The sequence below is a fragment of the Stigmatopora nigra genome, chromosome 1 (assembly GCF_051989575.1).
Source record: "Stigmatopora nigra isolate UIUO_SnigA chromosome 1, RoL_Snig_1.1, whole genome shotgun sequence".
NCBI classification, from domain to species: Eukaryota; Metazoa; Chordata; class Actinopteri; order Syngnathiformes; family Syngnathidae; genus Stigmatopora; species Stigmatopora nigra.
This window is the reverse complement of record NC_135508.1, coordinates 24389571-24412902: the sequence shown is the minus strand read 5'-3', so window position 1 is coordinate 24412902 and position 23332 is coordinate 24389571.

Below are 23332 nucleotides of genomic sequence, written 5' to 3'. Positions count from 1 at the left end.
CATGGGTGGTGGTCCAGTTTCCTCCCACATTCCAAAAACATGCATGGTAGGCTGATTGGACACTCTAAATTGCCCTTAGGTATGGGTGTTAGTGTGCATGGTTGTCTGTCTCCTTGTGCCCTGTGATCAGCTGGCCACTGATTCAGGGTGTCCCTCGCCTCTGGCCCGGGTGTTCCAAAATGTTTTAACCCATTTCGTATGTCAATAAAGAATGACCTCAAATCTTCAAAGCTTGTGCAGAAACGTTTTAAGTTTTTGTGTGTAACGTTTGGCATTTTTATCCTTTAAGGTTAAGAAATGCCATTCACTTAAAAAGAAAGGCTTGTTGCGTGTTAGAGTATTCTCATACTCAGTCACTGAAGACAGTGCAGCGTGACTTTTTAACATATTTTGCCAAGAAGGGCAAACTACAAAACAAATTAGGACTAAGCACCAAAAATTTAAAGAAAAGTGCTGCATAAATTGCAATTATTACATTACTAGTCTTCTTTGGTTAAAATAAAAAAAGCGACTCAATTAATGTATCTTTCTTTTTGCAGACAGGTGTAAACCAACCATTTTATTTTATCCATTGTTTAAAAGCATCTCTGCCCATCTTCCCTTAGGTACTCTTATCAGGAAATTGATGTGATGAATGGAATTGTAATGACCGGCACATGAACCTTTTTTTGTTTAAATAAGTATAATTAAAGATACTATCTGGTTATATAATCTAGCAGGACGAGCCTGGGTAAAACGAATTGCAAGCTAAAGCATCAATGTCATCTTTCTGCTGATTTTGCACTGAGACACTTCCTTATGCATTTTGAGAGCCCCTGATAGAAAGCAAAGCTTCCCGATACATACTGACTTGCAAATCTGTGCTGCAGCAGACAAAGAAGTGGATGCTACACAGGGGCTATAGCCCACCATTATATGTTAAGAGTTTTAGTGGACTAATGCAAAACAGTGTATATAAACAAACCTGTGGAATTGTATTGATTTTGAGTTTGAGTTATTTAATAAGGAAGACCACATATTAATAAACATATTTAAATTCATGTTAATGAACATATCTTAATATGTAAGACTGTAGCCAAGGGCTAATTTCCTTCTTTACTTCCTTGTGTAGGTTGAAAAAAAAACGATTACACATACTAGACACACACATACACCCATACATGCAAAACACATGCACCCACACACATGCACACACAAACGAACACCCACATACACCCACACATGCAAAACGCCCACGCACCCACGCACATGCACATTTTGTTCATCTAACAGCCAGTCTTTAAGAAGATCAGCGAAGAGGTTGATGGGAGTACATATATGTATGTTAATTGCAGTGGCGGGCCGCCAGGGCCTTCAAGGCCTTCTATTTCATTGCTTTTCACCCTGGTTTTCACCCACTATACAATTTCGTCATACGCAGCTGAGGGTATGATGACTACTAGGCTTTTTGTCAAGTCAATGATGACGACAATGCCTATGTCTGATGTTGGTTGCACTGCTTCCAGATGTGTGTTTTCATATTGAAGCATTTAACTAATCACATTTTAGCCATTGTTTGTTGCCAGGGTCAGAAATATGCCTCAAGGCCTTCAAAATCAGTTCTGCAGGCTCTGCTGCATTAAACAAGCCTCGATAAGACTATTGCTTTAACCAATCAGATTTCAAGTTGGCAACATCACAATGCCTTGTCGCAGGCGTAGACATACGTCATTGCCTTCTTGCAGGCGTAGGGATACGTCATCGCTTTCACCAACTATGTTGGCTAGTGATTAGCCACTGCTACCAAACTGTATCTGTCGCTATCTGCACAAGCAACTATATTGTTGTGTTGATTTAAAGCCATTTTCAAGACGGACTAAGCCACAAATACGACAGGACAGGCTCGACTTTCAGCATTAGCTTTGATGGTGATATAAAAGAAGGAAGAAAGAAAGGAGGATAGATATTGTGTACAGTTAAAAATGATTTTTGGTAAGAAAAATATGGCTATTTTCCCAAATAATATTTCAATTGTGGGCCCGGTTGTAATGTCTGAAAAGCTCGGGTGTTTGTATCTAATCACTAAATGCTTTTAGGAAGTGGATTTTACCCTATTTTAGTGCATTTTTTGCCGATTCCCCATTGACGTACATTGCTGTCTTTTCCCGGGGAAATCACCTCACTGGCCTGGTTGTAATGTCTGAAAAGCTCCAGTATTTGTATTTAATCAATAAATTCTGCTCGGAAGTGGATTTTAATTAATTTTTTTTGCTTTGATTTATTTATTATTTTTTACGTGTCGCAGCTGTAGCTGCAGTCAAGGTTTTATAGCCAAAAATAGTTTTTGAGGGTTGGATTGATTCGTTGAAGGCGCTACGAGAAAATGCACAAACTGCCACTGGTTAATTGGTATTGAGTTCCAGGTATTTTCTGCACAGACAGAGAAGGTGCTATGGCTGAATGCACTCTATTTTTAATGTAACTACACAGTCACCTCTACCAACAGTCCTTTTTGATATGTTGGAATTGTTTTGTCCAAAATCTTGCAGAGGAGGAGCTTTGTGTTCGAAGATTTTGTAAACTATGTAACTAACCAGCATACATTAAATTGCTGAATTTTAGCCATGCTAAAAAATAAAAAATCAAGAATCAACATACTTGAGGGCAGAACTCATCCTCAACTGCCAACCAGAGACACCAAACTATGGGTATCTCTGGCGTAATGCCATTTGTTATAATTGGAGGGGGTGAATTTTTTTTTTATCCAGCCTACTAAAGAAATTGGAAACAAAAAACATTTACCATGAGCATGTGTAATCAAAGCCAGACAAGTACAAATGCTGCACAGCCTTTTGTGAAAATCGATGTGTGAAAATTAAGTTTTAAATCTCATTCAGACCAAATGTTTCTGACTTTGGTATTACCCTTAATTTTCCCCCAAATTAGCTGAATGAATTTGTGTTAGCAGTATAGAAATGTTAAGCTTCTAAAATGTGGTGATATTTTACTTTACTTCCAGCACTTCAGTTGGTTCCCCAGCTACAATGGTTATCATTAGCCACTATGAATAGCAATGAATTCATAATCTGATCTAAGAGATTTCTTAATGAAGTCAAAATGATTGTCTCCTAAAGGATTTGCTCCATTGCACTCATGCATTTAATTTTACACCTCTTTCCATTACTGAATGAGCATTTGGTTCCCATAGTAGGGCTGAGCATTCTCGACGGCAGGGCCTGGATCCTTTGCACAAAAAGGATGCACAACAATTTGAAATAGTTGCATTGCCACAACGTCAGAATGGTTATTAATTGCATGGATGGATTTAATGCAAATTACGTGGACATATTCTTCAAAATACAACATAAGACAATTTATCATTCATTCATTTTCTGAACCGATTCAACCTCGATAGGGCCGCGGGGGTGATGGAGCCTACCAAACTTTCAGACTCACACTCATACCTAGGAGCAATTTCGAGTGTCCAATCAGCCTACCATGAATGTTTTTGGAATGTGGGATTAAACCAGAGTACCCAGAGGAAACCCACGCAGGTGCCGGAAGAACATCCAAACTCTAAACAGGTAGACCGACCTGGATTTGAACCCAAATCCCCAGAGCTGTTAGGCCGACACGCTGATCACCCACCCACCCAAACTATTCCAGAAAGAGCCGTAGGGTTTTCATTCCAAGCCATAAAGAGGACACCTTTTCACCAATCTGGTGTCCTACAAGTGCAATCAGTGGATTGCAGTCAGGTGCTTCTTGTTTTCTGCAAAAATCTCATTGGTTAAAGTGTCTGTTCTGGAACGGTTGGAACAACAGCGGCCCTCGAGGACCGGTTTGCCTACAGCTGATCTACAAATTAAAAACCTAGCTGTTTCCTCCCTATTGCACATCTATATCAACACTAACACGCTTAGTCATCCTGACTGTCGTCTTTATTTGTTGCAGCCAGACCTTCCACACTAATATCTGGCTTGATATTACTTGCATGCATCAGAATGTTTAAAAACTAAGGAAGAGCATAATAGTATATTGTAGTATGTAGAGTTGGAATCTGACCTTCTTTGTGACCACACGTTCAAATTATTTGATGAGCAATAACCCATACAGCTTTGAGAATGGACTAAAAGGGTTGAGGTGTTGATAAAATGAACTCTATAACTTGACAAGGCCAATAATCACTCCCCGTGTCATGTGGATGACCTCATAGAATACAGAACACAAATTCATCATCAACAACTTTCATTTACTACCAAATGACTAAATGGTTTGAATACACTGCAGAGATGCGGATGAAACATTATGGCAATATATTATCCCTTGATAGTGCGAGCTTTTAAATCATTAGCTGGCATTGACAGCACTAGACATCCAATCTATTTTGACACCTAGCGCTTCCCGTGTGCCATCAATAGTAGAGAAAAATGACAATTAACAGCCAGGCCTACCGTTCAAACGGATTACGTATTTTTTAATGGTAGGCCATGAGTTAAATACTTTGGAAAAGATAAAATAATTAAAACAAATCACGCACAAAGTAATATTGGCAGCCTAGCGTTTTTTGTTTAAATAACTTTTATTTGTATTTATTTAGTTTATATTGTCATTAAAGAATTCATTAAAAATAAAATAAAAACAAATGAGCTCTAAAGATTATACACTGTATATGACCCAACAGGATCTTCATATGTGTAGGCACCAGGTAATTAATAGTTATTTTGGATGATCAAAAATAGTCACTTGCTCTTTGAAGGGAATACAAATGCAATCTTCAGAGGGACGTTTGGAAGGGCATTCAATTCTTGGTAGCGTCACGTATAACTTATTCTCGACACTTGTTGACTGCTTTCCGCATTTTACATGGCATTTTTATTGCCTTGGAAATTGTTGTGTACCTTTCTCCTGACTGATTCTCACTCTCTGTTGAAGCTCTATGCTGGCTATTGACTGCACTCTAAAAAGTGACCATAGAAATGTCAGGAAAAGGCTAACGCGGCTAAACTTTGCATGTGATTAATCAGAGCCTGGTGAGGAAATTTTATTCATTCCAATGATTGGATTGGATTGGATAACTTTATTCATCCCGTATTCGAGAATTTTCTTTGTGGCAGTAGCAAGGGTGATTAGACAGAAAACAAAGCAAATGCACAATGCAAATCAAAGTAAACGGGATCATCAAGAATCACCAAATCAAACACAAAACAAGCAAGAGTGGACGGACCTACCGCCGCCAGCTGCCACTTGAACGGCGCTATCTTGGTTGCAGTAGCTAAAACGGATACAGATTCAAAAAGTTGTAAAGTTGGACAAAAACTGGAACCACACACAGGAAGTCCTCCATAAGATTGGGAACCTCTGTAGACTGGGACCGAGTCACTCCTCCAAGCTCATGCGCGCAGTTCCTCAGTAGTCTGGAGCTGAAGAGAAAACAGCATCAGGACAGAACTCCTTGACTCTGCTTCCGGCCTGGTAAGCACCAACAGCTCTTCCATCTTATCCCATGATGGAATGGTTGGTCAGAAGTGTTGCTTCTTCTCCTGGCACTTTTGTCCGGCTCCGAATTTTCAGTGGTAATTGAGGTGTCGCTCCTTCTGCTGCGCATCGCGGCAGCTTGTCCCATGTGCATGACAGCGTAGGCATGGCTCCAAAACAGAAGCAGCAGAAAGAAGCCAGGCTAACAGAACAAAGAAGGTTGCAAACACACCAAAGCAAAAAGTACAAAGCAAAGTAAAAAAGGATTGTCTTAAGAAATATTAAAATGTAATTAAAATAAGAGAAGGGCTGTGAAAACGAGTAAGAGTTGACAGAGCTACTGCCACTGGCTTCTGCGTGACGGCCCATCTTGAAAAAAAAAATTACAAGACAATACAGATCTGTCATCCTTCACCCCTTCGCAGCTTTAACATTTGCGGCTTCAGCAGATTGTGGTTTCTTATACTAAGTATGTAAAAAGTTCATAAAATGTCAAAATTTACATTGACATTCATAAGCGGAAGACACATCTCTGTTTTTCATTTGCCACTCACCGGGCCACCTACAGTCGTGCCTCTACTTACGAAATCAGTTGATTCCAGAACTTTTTTCGTAACTTGAACATTTTGTAAGTAGAGCAGTACATTAGTGTCCCAATTTCATATAAAAGATGTGAGGAAACACACAAAAATGAGAGAAAATCATAAGCAAATGATTTATTAATGTCTTAAAACGAATACATGTTAGGTTTGCTTTGTTTTGTTATGCTTTTTCCCCCTGGTATCCTGTCCGAGTGATTGCACATTGTGTTCTCCTTTCGTTTCTCCGCCGCTGGTGTATCCTCTGCTTGCACCATGTGTGTTTCCGAAGTGTTCCCAATTGTCTCTTCAACCCATGTGAGTCTATTTCAACCCCACTGATTTTTTTTGTCATAGTCGGATCATCTGCGTTATCCTGCCATGTTTCCACGTTTGGTTTGATTTTGTTATTTGACACCAAGCTTTTGTTATTTTCTACAGATTCTGATTAAGCTATTAAAACATTTTCTTGCCTGCTTCCCTGCAATTGGGTCCATTTCCATGTTTCCTCACCACAACGTCGCCAAAGACTTAACAATAAAGCATACAAAATCTATCCGTGTTTAAATGCATTGGAACAAGAGGAACGGTATGCAACAGAGAGATCGCACACAACCACTGTCATGTCTTGTTTTGAGTGGATGTGTGTGTGCGTGTGTTTGCTTTTCCCTTTCGTGTCCCTGCGGGGCGGCGCAAGGCAGGTTAAGCCCCTCGGGTATGGGACACAAGAGAAAGAACACACGCACGCGCGCACACGCATGTACACACGTACACACACATCCAAAACCCTAAAAAGACAATACAACCACACGACCACATAAGCACTCGTCTTATAAACGCAACATTAAGAATTCAAACAACAACATCAACAACAAACATTACCTCTATGATTTCTTTGGAATTACATTTTTCACCCATTTTATTAGTCGCTACTGGTTTTTACCTGTTTGGATTTCACTTGCCCTTCTACTATGCAGACACAGACAAACATCGTCATAGTGGGCAATCGTACGTCTCGCGCACAATTTTTCTGGATGGTGTTTTTTGGTGGATTGAAAGCCCTGGATATTCAGTTTTTTATAGATCTAAAACAATGTTTATTTTAGCTTTTTTTAAATACAGTGAACCATCGCTTATCGCGGTTAATGGGGACCGGGACACCCCCGTAGAAGGGTGAAACCGCGAAGTAGCCGGGCGCCATTAAAAAACGCTTATAGAAACGTATATCACGTGCACAAAACCACCACCAGGCTTATATGCTGTTCATTCAGGTGTTTTATTCCACATTAGAATGCAGGTGTTATGTTGGTGCATACAAACAAATCAAATATAGTATATATAGAGTAAAAAACTGCAAATGTAATAAATATAAACTTTTATTCAGAAAACTCGGAAATTCAAGAACATCATAGCAGAGTCACTCGATCCTTGCATCATAGCAGAGTCACTCGATCCTTGTGGGCTTTGAAACCTGTCTTCTGAATTTCGTCCTTGAAAAGAAATGTTCGGGACGGCATCCACTTCCAGTAGAGTCCTGTTTCATCCATATTAAAGACTTGGTCCGGGGCATAGCCCTTTTCTTCTATCATTCCCGCAAACACATCCTCAACGTAACGCCTCGCTGCTGCTCCGTCTGCAGAGGTTGCATCTCCATGCAGCGACACATTCCTTAGTCTGACTCGCCGCTTAAACCTCTCAAGCCAGCCCTTGCTGGCATTGAAAACCGGTCTTGGGTTAGTCTGGCTTGAGGCACTGGGCAGAGGATCCCCTTCTTCGACGCAGTCTTCTTCCTCGTCCAGAACGCTGAAGTCGTCGTCACCTCGCATGCACCATGGCATCAAACAAAGATTTAGCCTTACTTCGGATTAAGTTTCCATCCAGGCTGATTTGCTTCGCCCTACAATCACGGATCCAAATAACCAGTGCATGGAGAGTGTTTGGGAGGCATCACGAAGGGCTTCACAAAACTTCACAAGATGCAAAACTTTCACAAGATGCAAAACTTTCACAAGATGCAGAACTTTCACAAGATGCGGCGGGTCAGATTTGACCCCGGGCCGCCACTTTGACACATGTGCTCTAGAGAGTTTGTCTTATGCACCTCGGCCACTTGGTTGGCACATCGACCTGACAGTTCTGAGATCGACTATTGGGGGTGGGTCCCACGCTGACTACTTTTTTTCCCTACGCACTTGTAATTTTCTTGGGAGGCATGATGATAAAAACAGAAACTGGTTCTTTATCCAAACTTGGAAAAACTTAAAAAAACAACACAATCAGAACTCCGTAACGACAAACGGTGATCAAAAAGAGCATGAGAGAATCTTGAAACATGGATATGTTTTGTGAGACATCCAATGAGAGCCCCGTTTGGTTTAAGGGGGTTTTAAAGTAAGACTCAATTCATTTGCGACAATAATCTAGAAATAAAATAAAGAATAAGGAATGCATGTACCTTTTGGGGGTTTTCGTAACTTTTTTCAGATCTTGGGCATGTAAAAAGCTTTCGTAACCTGAAAATTGTGCACCTAGGGGCATTCGTAAGTAGAGATATTACTCTATTTACAATTTCCTTATAAATAGATTGTTTTTTTTTCTGCATCTGCATTCCCCCCTTCTTGATACTGTCAGAACGGTGCCATTACATATTGTTTGCATTTTATAGGGAAAGGTGCCCTCACCCCCACCCCCAAACATTTATATAGTATTATTCATACATCACAGATGGTTTTGTGTGAAACGAAAAAGCATGCTCAGATATGAAAGCAGTGTGTGGTTATGTTTTTTTCTATGATGTATTGTGTTTTTGATTGTGTTCATCTCCATCTTTGCGATTGAAATGTTGAATAGTAATAATGAGATTGGAGATGACTAACAATAATATTCCATAATATATTAAGGTGTAGAACACTATGCTGTGGTTTCACGCCTTCCTGTGATTAGAGTTGCAAATTTAACACTTGTTAGGTGTAAACAGCACTGTGGGGGATTATTTTTCAGGCGTGTAGAATAATATTCAGTGTACGATTGTACCATGCTCATCAATGTCCCATCTGCCTTTTTGATTCAAGCAAACACATTTCACCAACATAAACATGAAATAGTAGCAAGAATATCTTGATAATTTAAAAAAAAGATTTATCATGAGTACATCTAAGGAGCAACAACTATCCACAATGTCCTAAATGCACATGTAATGTGTTTGTCCGACCATGAGCTGCAATTTATTTCAGAAACCAATCAGAATCATGAAGCGCTTTTATATGGATCATTTATTGTTCATGCTCCATGAGTTCCGTCCAAGGGAGACGTTGAGCCGAGGTAGGAGGGATTCGGACCCAGCCGTGGGAAAGCAGGTGAGGACAAGGCTAACGGTGCTCATAACCAAGACTTTAATAACTTAGGGGGGGACCTTACAAAATAACGCTGACTTTTGAAACGAAACATGATAACAAACCGGATTAGGGAAAACACGTGGAATCGAGGAGCAAGGTAGCGTGGATGCTTGATAAGGGAATTTAGGCAGGCGATCCGACCATGACATTAAACTCATTTGGGTTTGAATAGACAAATCAGGGACTAATTTTGAATCACACGCAGCTGCGCTAACACAACGGCAAGGTTAGGAGGGACAAACGAGAGTTGGGAAAAACAATAGCGGGCTGCTCCTAACACCATGCACACCTCTACAATTAATTACATATGGTTGCTGGATCTGTTAAATGGAAAGAATTTAGTTGAAGAATAAAAGATTAGAATTTTATCCATGGCATGTGATTTGGAGGTTAATTCAAAGTTATACATATGCATTTATTCATTCTCTTTCCATACCACAAATCTTTGTAAGGTTTATGGTGATTGGGTTAGGGTTACAAGCTGACTTTGGGCGAAAGGCAGAATACACCTTAGACTGGTCGCCAGTCAGCCTTAGAGTACACAGGAAGCCAAACAATCATTTGCACTCACAATCATACTGGCACCAGCAGGAATGAAGCACACGCCTACCTGCACTGAAGACAGGTGAAGCCACCTCCAATCCTTGAGAGCCGCTATCCGGTCTGTTTTCCATATCTACCTCCTATACCACACCTAAATCAAATGATAAACTCATCAACAAGCTCTCCAGAAAATTTATACCGATCCCAAGTATTTGACTCAGGTGTTGGGTCTGTAATACATCCTCAGGAACAGGCACAGAAAGAATGAGACCAATTTAAAGGATATAGGTTTATTACCAGACTGCATAATGGTGAAAGAGCAGCGTCAACACTCAGTCTGTTGTCCTGCATGTCAGGAGCGGCTCGTTTGCCCCTCCTGGCTTGCCGTCAGGTCAGAGAAGCTGTATATAATCCTTGAGTACTTCTTGATGTGGGTATTTAAGTGCCACAGAAGTGGTAGTCACGGTCGGATCGTCTGTGTATGTCCATGCGTAACTTCCTGCGTGACACGCCGTGTCACAGCATCCATCGCTACAAGGTATTATTCTCCATACTCCGGTTCTGTTCAAGCCCCTGTTGTTTTGTAAACCTTGTGTGAGTGATTAAAAGCTACCGTCATGAGGACAGCCCGCCTCGTTCTATCCTGCGTCCCCGCGAATGGGTCTAACTTCACCTGGTCGCGCCACGACGACGCGCCACACCCGTATCACTACAACTCTCTGAATGAACAGTGGGTGAGTCTCATATACAGGCGAAGCGGACAGTTGTCGTCAGGACTTTGGACATATACGTTTAGTCATTTGCAGGGCAAAGACTGATTAATCAATGTCCGACAGTTAAGTGTTTGTGCTGACAGGTCAACCTAGTCACAGGGCAAAGATTGATTAATCAGTGTCAGACAGTTAAGAGTTTATGCTGACATGCCTACATCATGATGCGGTGAGTTGGAAATATATCAAAATAATTCTGGTTTTAGAGTTAGAGGATGTAGCAGGGTTGTGACTGTGTAGTGGAATCCAAACGCGGGGGAAGCCAGCAAGTACATGAAGTGGAGAGCACTAACAAAACCTTTCACAACTGTGGCAGGATTATCACAAAGTAACAAAGACTTTGGAATCAAATAAGAAAATCTTTCCTGACTGGGAGGATGTGGGGAAAGGAGGATCACAGGACACAGCAACGCATACCAAACGCATCTGATCCGACAAGTACTGACAAACACAGAAAATAGACAGACAGTCGGGTTGATGAGACAATCAGAAGCACCTGGGTCACACAAGAGGCAGCAAACAGGAGATGCACAGAGGGCGAGGAGAAATGAATGTGAAAAGTGACCTTTTTGCTACGACATCAAAAGTGAAATGAATGGGCAATCATTAGGACAGGTCACAACAGGTGAAAAATTATGACAAAATCAACTAGAGTAGCAACATAGAAGAGCACTTGCGGTACTTGAATCTCGAGCAAGAAAAAAAATCCAACATACTGTAAAAGTGAATGTGGCATATAGTGCCTTACTACTTTACTATCTAATTAGAATGATAATTACTCACAGGTGACATGTCACAATGTCTGTGTATAAATAGTAGTCCAGCCATACCATCCTCATCTCCCTAGGGTTCTCAAACAGTGGGGTTTTATGACCCTAGAGAGGTTGGAAGACTATTAATAGGACAGGCAATCCTGGAGCCTTTCCCTTTGACCCCAAAACTGATTTGGAGTGTTTCGGTTCTATGTGTTTTGTGTGACATTGATACGACAACATTTTAGCCCCATATGGTCAAAAATGTAATGTTTATACATGAATGTTCAGCAGTGTGAGATTTTTGTCCGTGATAAAATTAAATGTAAATTAAAAATGTATGCTTCATGGAAAGAGTGGATAATGGGTCAGCCTCACAGTTCTTGGATCGAAGGTTCGATCTAAAGTCGCTCCTCACCGTGTGGAGTTAGCATGTTCTCCTCGGGCTTTCATGGGTGTTCTCTGGGTACTTCTGTTTCCCCACATCCCAAAAATATGCGTGGTAGTCTAGAGTGTAGTTCTTTCACCCAAAGTCCCACTGGGATTGACTCGAGCACCCCCAAAGCTCTTGATGAAATGAATAAAAGGATGGAATCTTGTCATAGAGTATTCACAAGTAAATTATCAAGAATTGTTCGTTCACTCATGTGACTCCTCGTGGTATATTATTGTGTAGTACCAAGTTCTACATAATTCATTAACTTGAAGCTCCATCGTACAACTGAGCAGTCATGATGTGCATCGTTTTCCAAAGAATCCACTACAGGCAAAACATTTAATCATGAATGCTCATGTTATATTTCTTGGCAACTTAGTCCTTTTGATACAGCATGAGGATTTTAGTTTTTTTGTGGCTCAAAACATATGGCTTTATGTCAGTATATGTACAATATATCGTTCAATGTTGCACCGGGCCACCCTAATACAATTCTTCTTGTGTAAATACAAGACAAAAGAATAAAAACACCTAAATTTGGGGAAAACATGTCTGTATGTGTGGGTGGTGGATAAAAAAGTAGGAAACAAATTAAATACAGGCACACTGGGATTAGAAGAGGAAATGCATTTTAGCATAGAGAGACAGACTTTTAGAAAAAGGCTCAGAATGGCAACAACAGAGGACAGGTGACACATGTAGAGAGATGAGCTGGAAAAAAACTAAAATGAAATGCTTTGATAGGTCAAATTGCCCTTTCGCACTTGTCGTTTTCATTCTTCTTTGAGCTGCTTTGGAAATTATAGATGAAGTTTTAATAGTCTCATCACATGAATTCTGAAGACCACACACTCACCCCGCAAAAAGACAAAAATATTACCTATCAAATTAATGAATAAAAATGCCATCAATGTGCCATTGGCTCCTTCTGCGCATACTCTAAAATGTTACATCCAAACTATAACCTGCTAAAGTAGATCTGTTCATTTTTAAGAGGGTTTATAACATAAGCATTTGACATTTATGGGTGACTATAATTGTGAAATGTGAAGTTCTAATTCAAAATATGGAAATGTTAACAACTAACAATGAGCAAACTATACTTGCAATAATCATTTGATACAGGAGTGTTACAACTCCATTCCATTGACAAATGCAATTTAAGCCTGTACAGTTTTTCTAGCACTGTCACAGTAATGTGATATATAAACTTCTCATTAACTTAATTTGCTCATCATATTAACACTATAATATTTAGTTAGGAAATGTAAATTACTTAGTTAACCATTGACTGGTATAGGAATAATCGTGAACAGAAACTATTTCAGAGACCAACCTTCACGATACAATATGTATGCTTTCCACCCAAAATTAATTCAGCAACAGCTCCTATAAAATATTCAGGAGTTCCTCTCCTTGGCTGTAAGACATACAGCATATGGTCTTTGTCCCTTTGCTTCTTTGCTCATAAGTATAAACTAGTCTACATTTCAGAAACCCAGCATTTTTTTTAGTATTAGGTTCACTCTTTGGGCAAGAGAAAATCAGCTATTTTTAGATGTATATATTTGTTGGAAGCCACTACTGATCAACCCAAGTTCCATTAAGCTCTTTGGAGCTCACAAGAGAGCTTCAGAAGACCTGCTTAAGAGGACAAAAGAAACGCCTTTAAAGTTCTCTGCTGCGTCTTTGTCTGAGCTGAGATAGCCATCATTTGCCTGTCTATTCAAAGGCTTTCAAATGGTCAAAGGGTATTGAATTGAATTTACCCTTTATATTTCTTAAGCACATTCTCTCTTTTTTTACTTAAAATTTCTCCCTGTCTCATATGATTTGAGGAACTCTTATGATATCTTCAATGTCACCTTCAGGGACATGACCTATCAATAATGTATCCTAACAAAAACATATTTCCGAAGAGAGCAGATTGATATTGAAAAATACCTAGAATATCTATCATTGTACACTATCCAACAGTTTACCTGCCGTAAATGACGTAATGGAAAAAAATGTATATTTATATTTCAATTTCAATTCATTACCATAACCATTACTCTCATAACCATCAAGAGAGGTTTGGCACAATTTACACAAAAGGCCTTTTACATTCCGCAAATTATTCAGCAGTATATACTCGGAGATGTGGTCATAGTTCACGTCGGTTCCATGGTGCGATCCAGTTCTGATATCACACACAGGTCTTATGGGAAACAGTGATTTGCTAGCACTGCAGCACCGTGATTTTTTTTGGTCTGTCTTACCAAATGATTAAATGATGTCCCTACATGCATGGATTTCTTGTCAAATCCTGGGACTATGGTGAGAATTTGACCAAGTGTTTTGTCCAGACCAAAGAACGCAAACAATGGACTGTCCTGGTGCGAATACGCTCCAAATTTGTAGCTATTCTAGAAACTTAAAGCATTATAGGTTGTTTGAGATGCTTGGTATAGTCTACCCAAGATAACTATAGTCATATGCTTGTCAAGTAAGCAGATGAGTGGAAGCATATGAATTCACTGAAATAAAATTGTAATTATGTTTACACTCACTGCCTCCACATGACAAGAGCAAAACAGGCCTGCTTCATCGCCACCAATCCATTTCCACTTCTGTACCATTTCTGGTTTCAAAACCCCAGTATTTGCAAATTAGGCACAATATCCCTCTGGACAATAAACTCTGCTCTCATTCCATAATAGAATGTCATAGCCAGACACAAGCACTGAAACAAGAAATAGGAGTTAAATTCTTTAGAACAAGTTGAAAATGACCTTGGTTCTTGAGATGGAAAGATATAGTATTTACAGTTAATATCAAGTAAATAGACAATACATTCAAAGGTATATGTAAATGCAGTGGTGTGCCGTCAAGGCCTTCAAGGCTTTCTCTGCTGGCCTAGGAAATATCTGAATCACAGACTAATGTTAATTATATTTTGTCCATGAATACTTATTAAATAGTTCCAAATTGTCTGTCAGCTTCTTTTCATTGCTTTCCCCCTGGTTGCACTGCTTGTAGATGTGTGTTTTCATATTGAAGCATTTAACCAATCACATTTCAACCATTATTTGTTGCCAAGGTCAAATATCTACCTCAAGGCCCTCACAATCAGTTCTGCAGGCTCTGTTGCATTAAACAAGCGTCGATAATACCGTTGATTCAACCAATCAGAATTCGATTTGGTGACACCAAGGTCATTTCCTTCTCGCAGACGTAGGGATACATCATCGCTTTTACCAACTATGATTGGCTAGTGATTGATTGGAGTAGACAGAGCTACCAAAATGTATCTGGAGCGAGCTGCACAAGCAACTATATTGTTGTGTTGATTTAATAGCAGTTTTGTCAACGCGCAATGGCTGAAGGAGAAGAAATTGATTTGTTTGCAGATTTACTGTCAAAGCCATTTTCAAGACGGGCTTTTCAAGAAAAAAAAAGCTGGACATTAAAAAGGTTAGACACCTCCATAGCAAGCAAGCCTGTCGCAACCAGGGACAAACATTTTCAGCACTAAATAAAATAACATTAAAACGTATGCCAGAAATACGACAAGACAGGCTTGACTTTCAGCATTAGCTTCGATGGCGATAGAAAAGGAGGAAAGAAAGGAGGATGGATATTGTGTATAGTTAAAAATAATTTTTGGTGAGTAAAATATGGCTATATTCCTAAAAAATATTTCAATGTTATGAGATTATTATGGATGATTGTTTATGTGTCGCAGCTGTAGCTCCAGTAGAGGTTTTATAGCCATGAAATCGTTTTTGAGGGTTGGATTGATTCAATTAGCTGAAGGCGCTACTAGAAAATGCACGGACCCCTACTGTGTGAATGTCAGTAAAATGAAAATGTTGACGACATCTTTTTCAAAACCAAGTTTTTTTTACCATTGATAAATGCCGGTTTTGAGGAAGTGAGATGAAGTATGTAATACATATTCAGAGCTGGAGAATATCAATGAATAATAACCACTGGAAGAGACATTTCCACAAAACGAGATGGACTATTATGTTTGTTTAAATAAACTGGCCCATTGTATATGTCCTGACCTACGTCATCCAATTAGGCAAATTGGAGGAATAATACACCGTCTGTTAAACACAGCACCATTCTACCTGAGGGGTCAAACCAAAGTTAACCCTCCTGCTGGCATAATGATACAAACATCTTCAGAGCAGAATATGAATGTTCTGAAAGTTTAATCCACTGCATGCTTGACAGGTTAAGTCAAATATAGTGAAGACGTGTGTGGTACTTGGAGAGGCAGGATGTACCCTCTTTGCCTTCTGATTTGTTTTGATGACATGGAATTATATTATTCGCTGTTATGTATTTTCTAATAAATGGGGAGCAAATGACATGGGTGTGCTTGGCGATGAATTATGGATCTGTTGCTGGCACTGGGTGTGGATATGAAGTGTGCATGCAGGGGCCAGATAAGGCCAGATTTACAGCTTTGGCTGCCAGGCATGGAAATTGAGTTTGAGGGAGCTAATAAAACAGACCCTGTTGCAAGACAGGATCCTCTTTGCATACAACAGGTAGGATGGCAAAACACACGGAAAGGTTGTTTGCCTCTTTATAATGTGATTCCAGCACTTGGGATGATGTTTTCATTCGTGGACTAGTAAACAATGGAAATGGGTTGCTCCACACATTGGCAAAGGTTTTCAACGAGAAGTGATGCATTTGACTGACTACTCAGGTGGAGCGGTATGGATTATTTAATTAGTTTTATTTGAATTTTACAACACACTCCCATCAGATAACAAACCTGAAATTTTCCTCCAGTTGTTCCCGCCTTCCTGCTTTTCTTCACTTCCTTTCCAAATTCTCCATAACCATGCACTATTGACCGTGGTTACTTGCAGTCTATTACCATCACATCTACTCCTTGTAACTTCACTCTTCCTCCTCACAACTTTTAATTTACACTCAGTTTGTGTTCGGATTATTTCTGAATGGATTTCCATTTTATAACAAAATAGTCGGACCGAATGGACCAGAGACTCAGAAAGCATTTTTCATGTATTTGCTGTCACATCACATGGTCAGTACGAATGTACGTTGAGTCATTGTGCATAGACATAGACGATAAAATGATAACTATAATTATATATTATCGTCAAATAATTTTTGTCAACAGTAATTATAAAAACTTTCGATGATATACAAAGTTTAAACTGGATTTACACCAACCGAACATCAAAAAGAATGGGGGCGCTGATGACACTAGTTTCACACCAACATTTAGCAGACAAAGAAAATGAGCAATTATGCGATGTAGGACAGCACCGAGCCAACCTATTAAAAGATCCAAGGGAAGTTTGCCTGTCGTTTTCATTCTTTCCCTTCCTTCTCTTCCATACCTTCCACCCTCCCTTCCAACCCTCACCTATTTTACTTCCCTCGATTTTTAAAATCATCATATTTTATATAACATTTTCTTTCAAAGTAAGCTAAATTAGTTACTTTCATAATTGAAAAGGCGACTAAAGTTATTTATTTACCTATTCACAGAAAGTTTGAAATTTGAAAGAAAAAGGAAAATTACTTTTTGCACCGGTGAATCGTAATATAACAAAAACATTTGAATGAACTTGGTTTACACTGCAGGCACACTCAAAAATAAGTTTAATGTAACCTAACACTAAACTTAATTCTAATTAGAAACAATGTCCTTCAAGATATGTTGAACATCTTCTGTTTTGTATATATGGATGATATTCTAGATCCATAACAGCATAATGCTATATTACGAGTCTGTAACTATCACTTATTTAGGTATTTTGCCAAGTAACCGCACCTTAAGGAGAAGCTCTACCAATTTCGTCATGTGCAGTTTCTGGGTGTGATGACAAGTAGGCTTGTTGATGATGACGAGAGGGCCTTTGTCCGATTATTATTACTATTATTATTATTATAGGGAGCTGCTCGCCATCGTCTTTGGGTTACAGAAGTGTAGGCACTGTTTCTTCGCTCTACTAATTGCTCACGCCAGGTTTAACTTCAGGATTACTTGCAGTTTAGGATCAAGTAATGGGAAACTGGATGTACTCTTGATAGAGGTGATGGACGAGGGGGCTGTCAGAGGAGCAATTTTTCATGGCAACATTATCGTCAGCCCACTGAGTTGGGAAGTCGAGTGCCTAGTGGAAAAGGCCTAGCAGGGTATCCAGGCGCCCAGCGGCTGCCCCGTTGGAGAAATCGTTTGTTCTAGAGGTCTTACACGCAGGACTGCTGAAGTGAGGTCACTCATCCACACTCTCTTTCCATCCTGGTGTGTCTCACACAATCTTCTTGTTATGCCAGATGATGGATGGATAGGTTTGCACAGTGACATCATGGACTATGTCTCGGCTTGTTCCACCTCTGTTCGCGGCAATGCAGTTCATTGTTCCACACCAGGACTGCCCATTCCACCCCATATTGGTCCCTTGTGCTTTTAGGCTTAAGGACCCCTAGTCCACACTCCATGGAATATTCTTTCATTTTGACAGTAGTGTACCAGTTCTCAAGAATGGCACACATTGCGCTGCTCAAGTTGCCCTTGTCTCTGGATACTGCTGACCTACTGGTAACTCAAATTTTTCGAACTCAGGGCATGACGTCTAATCTTGTCTCTGAGATTGGGCCCCAATATAACGAGACTTTGTGGACAACATGAAGCAGATCATCAGGGTACCACGCACAGTCCAATGGACAGAGAATTTGTGTTCGGATCCAGTCTCAACAGCTTGCCATTGCATAACAAAAAATAACCTCCTTCATTACTTTTCCTTGGAAGTCCGTGATTAGAAATGCACTTCTCATCTAATCTCAATTTGTGGACTGCTTTATCCTCATTATGTTCGTGGGGGTGATGGAGCCAATCCCAGCTGTCTCTATGGCCAGAGGTGGGGAAAAGGAGATGGACAACAACGCACACTCACTCCGATACCTATGGGCAATTTAGAGTGTCCAATCAGCTTACAATCCATGTTTTTGGAACCGGAGTTCCCAGGGATAACCCACGCAGGAGAACATGCAAACTCCACACAGATGGACCTAACCTGGATTTGAAACTAGGAACCCCAGACCTGTGAGACCGACATGCTACCCACTCGCGCCACTGAAGCTCCTGCACTTTTACTATTCATTATTATTATTGTTGGGATTATTCTGGGATACTATTATAAATGTGATGAATGATGGACTGTTGATCTGAGAGAGAGAGAGAGAGCTAGCGAGACAGTGCTGTCAGTGGCAGCCAATGAACTAAATGTGTTTCCTATAAGGGGTTGACATACTGCAAATATAAATTAAATTATTTTGAGAAATATATTTAAAGATCAAGTTAATCATCACAAAGCTTCTCCACACCGATACTCACTTGAGTTTAAATTAATTATGACATTCTTTCTAATGATAAGATCACCTTAAATTCAAATTATATGTCGTCATGAGTCATTTGCCTAAAATACAACAAATATTAATGTATTTTTCTTTTTGTGCGACCGATGGTGAAAGATTAAAAATCTGTAGCCTTCTCAAGATAGGAGGATTTCATTTATATCTGCTCTCATGAATTGAATTTTATTGCTTTGTCTGACAGAAATCATATTCTTAACTGTGACCACGATTCTTGAGTCCAGTCATCCGTTCCTGGACAGAGATGTGAGACAACATAACCCAGCCTGGACACATTTATTGTTAATTAATTACCTCCCTGAAGTCATTACTAGCGTTCCATACTGAAATACTGCCGTATGCTGTCTTCTCATTTTATGCCGGCATTGCCCTCTTTCCATGAAAGAGGATCCAAGGAACTTCTCTTGCCTGGAGATGAGCTTCAAGAGGTTGGCCAACACAGTCTTTGGAATGTCATGAAAAATGCATGGGTTTGTATCCATTATATGAAGATAAACCAGCAGAGTTGAGAGAATGTCAGAGCATGATGGTTAGGTTGCAATTTTTTCATAACACCAAGGCAAAAATGTTGCATTGCTGGGAAAAGAAAACTACAGCTGAATGTATGTCATGTTGTATCATTTCATAATCTTGAGCTCCACAAAGCAGGGCAAAGAATTACAGTGCATTGTTTGCTTTCATTTGATTTAAAGGCAGGCAACAGGAATGGTGGCATAATGAATTAAAATAATGTATTCTTATATGAATATATATATATATATATATATATATATATATATATATATATATATATATATATATATATATATATATATATATATATATATATATATATATATATATATATATATATATATATATATATATATATATATATATATATATATATATATATATATATATATATATATATATATATATATATATATATATATATATATATATATATATATATATATATATATATATATATATATATATATTTATATATATATATATAGACTTTTTAGTGTGCCTTATGAGAGTAATTTTGTGCTGCATTTTGTTTGATAGGTTTATTATCGCTTAATAAGGGGAATTGCAATCATCAATAAAGGGCCGAGGTTGACAGGTATTTTGTTCACGTTCACATTTTATAATGTTATCCTGCCAAGACCGTATTTTTTCCACTGATTGAACGATGTTTGCACATGCAGTGGTTTGTTGTCAAATTATGGGCTACCTAAAAAAAAAAAAAAAAACGTGAAGATTTACCGCACTAAAAAAGCCAAGACCGAATGTATTTTGGTCCGGATAAAAGAGAAATATAGTCTTTCTTGTTGTGAATATGCCTTGTGTGCTCAAACTTCAGTGCTCTTGGAGCATGCAGAATGTCAACGATCCAAAGTGCACCAGCAGGTTCACCCCTGAATGGCTAAAAATAAATAAATAAAAGATTCGGAGTGGCCAAGTCAAAAACAAAGCCTGGACGTAAATCCTAATGAAACGTCTCTAATAATTCAAAATGCAATTCTACACAGAAGAGTGGGCCGAAATTCCTCCAATGCATTGTAAAAGACTCATCACAAAATATCGTAAATGCTTGATTTAAGTTTTTTCTGGCAAAGTTCGCTCAACCCGTTATTAGGTCATTGGGGCAAGTGCTTTTTCCGAGAGGGCCAGACAGGTTTGTAATTTTTCCTGTCTTGGTAAATAAAATCATAGTTTAGAAACTACATTTTCTATTTCCATGGGTTGTCTCTGTAACATACTAAAATTGGTTTGTTGTTCTGAAACCTGGTGGCCTGGCGACTGAGTGGTTAGCGCAAGGGCTTCACAGTGGGAGTCTGGGGTTTGAATCCAGATGGGTCCACCTGTGTGGAGTTTGCATGTTCTGCCCGGACCTGCGTGGGTTTTCTTTGGAAACTCCAGTTTCCACTCACATTCAAAAAACATGCATGGTTATCTCATTAGACATTCTAAATTGCCCCTAGGGATGAGTGAGAGTGAGAATGATTCTCCGTCTCCCTGTGCCCTGCGATCGGCTGGGATACAGGGTGTCCCCCTGCCTTTGACCCTAAGTCATGTGGGATAGGCTCCAGCACCCGAGCGACCCTAATGAGGACAAAGCGGTTCAGAAAATGGCTTAAAGTTAATTTATTATGTGAGAATTGTTGATACTTTAATTCTTATAGCAGTTCTTTTCAACATGACTTTTTGCCTCAGAAAAGATGTTGCTGTGCCCTGTAGAATTACTAAATGCTGTACCTTTATTTATTCATGAATATGTTTGTACTTATAGGAATATGGAAAGACAGTAATTTATTAAGGTCTAAATAAAATCTATAAATAAAAAAATGTAAATACTGTAAAGTCCTGTACTACAGTGAAAATAGTTTCTCCGAGTGAAAAAAAGGTCCATGTCCTCAAATTCGAGTCATTTGATTATTGATGGAATCTTCAGGAGGCGTCGTAGGGGAGTAAATCTTACTTATGTCCTCATCAGTTGGGGGGGGGTTGGACTGGCTCTCGAACAGTGTGTTGACGTCCTAACCCGTCACCTCTGAGTGGTCTTCAGTGGCTACAAAGCAAGCCATCTTCAGAGCCATATCTACTGCTAATTCCATCATAATCCTGGTTCATCTTTTGATTTATTGTCATTACCACTCCTGCTGCCACTTTCCGAATGTTTGCTTCTTCTTTCTTGATATAACGCACAGTATATTCATTTATGCCATAATGGCGTGCTACATTGGCATACTTATTGCCCGCCTTTAGCATATTTAGCAACGTCACTTGGCAAGACGTCGTCCTTCTCGGCCTTTTATATTATGCAGAGCGTCATTCTTCTACGGTGAAATTTCGCTTCTTCTCGAAGGAGTGCTGATTTGCGAACTTTTTTATATCCTGTCTTCCGCTTACAAGTTTCAGTGGGATTTTTGATATTTTTATGAACATTTTGTCATTTGGATACCCAATATAAAAAAATGGATTTATGAAAGCCGTGAATGTTGACGGATGACAGTACACCACCATTCCGAATGAATAAGTGGAAGCTTTATTCGCGAATATATCTAGTGTCTTGGTGTTCTTGATAAAACCACAAATGGTTCATTTAGGGTGCTGTAAGGAGTGGTTAGTGCGTCGGCTTCACACCCAGGTCGTTCCTCCTGTATGGAGTTTACATGTTATTACTGGCTTCTGCGGTTAATGTCAAATAATCTTGCAGAAACAAAAAGAATGTTTAAATCGGTGTCACAGCATTCAATCTGTGTCATAACCTTCAATCTGTCATAACCTTCAATCCGTGTCATAGTCTTCAATCTGTGTCACAGTCGTCAATCTGTGTCACAACCTTCAATCTGTGTCACTGCCTTCATCGGTGTCACAGCCTTACATCTTTGTTATAGAGAATTTGTATGTCCTTTGTCATAGAGAAGTTGTATGTCCTTTGTCATAGAGAAGTTGTATGTCCTTTGTCATAGAGAAGTTGTATGTCCTTTGTCATAGAGAAGTTGTATGTCCTTTGTCAAAGAGAAGTTGTATGTCCTTTGTCATAGAGAAAATGTGTGTCACGCAATCTTGCCCTAATCATACTGTTGATGCAGAAGGAGAGTTGTCGGAGATTGGAGAACGGAAACAGTCGAAGATTGTCCGGAGTCTTACGTAGTGTAACTCTGTCTGTTCTCGCTCCGTGCTCTCCTTCTGCAGAAGCATCAAAACCTTACTTATCTCTCTTGGCATGCTTACTTGTATTCAATTGAATGTTCATCGTGGACCGGACAATTGAATGTTCATCGTGGACCAGTCATTTGATTATTTTGATGAAAGGCTTTCAGTGGAAAGACAATAACAGAGCAAATGCAGTTAATTTACCCCAGCATTCAATTTTGTCCTCACTGGATGGGCATTTGGCACATTAGGGCTGCATAATTTGCATTTAATTTTTTATTTAATTTAATCTTACAACACAGTTGAGTGAAAATTTACATTTTAATAGTCTACCAGT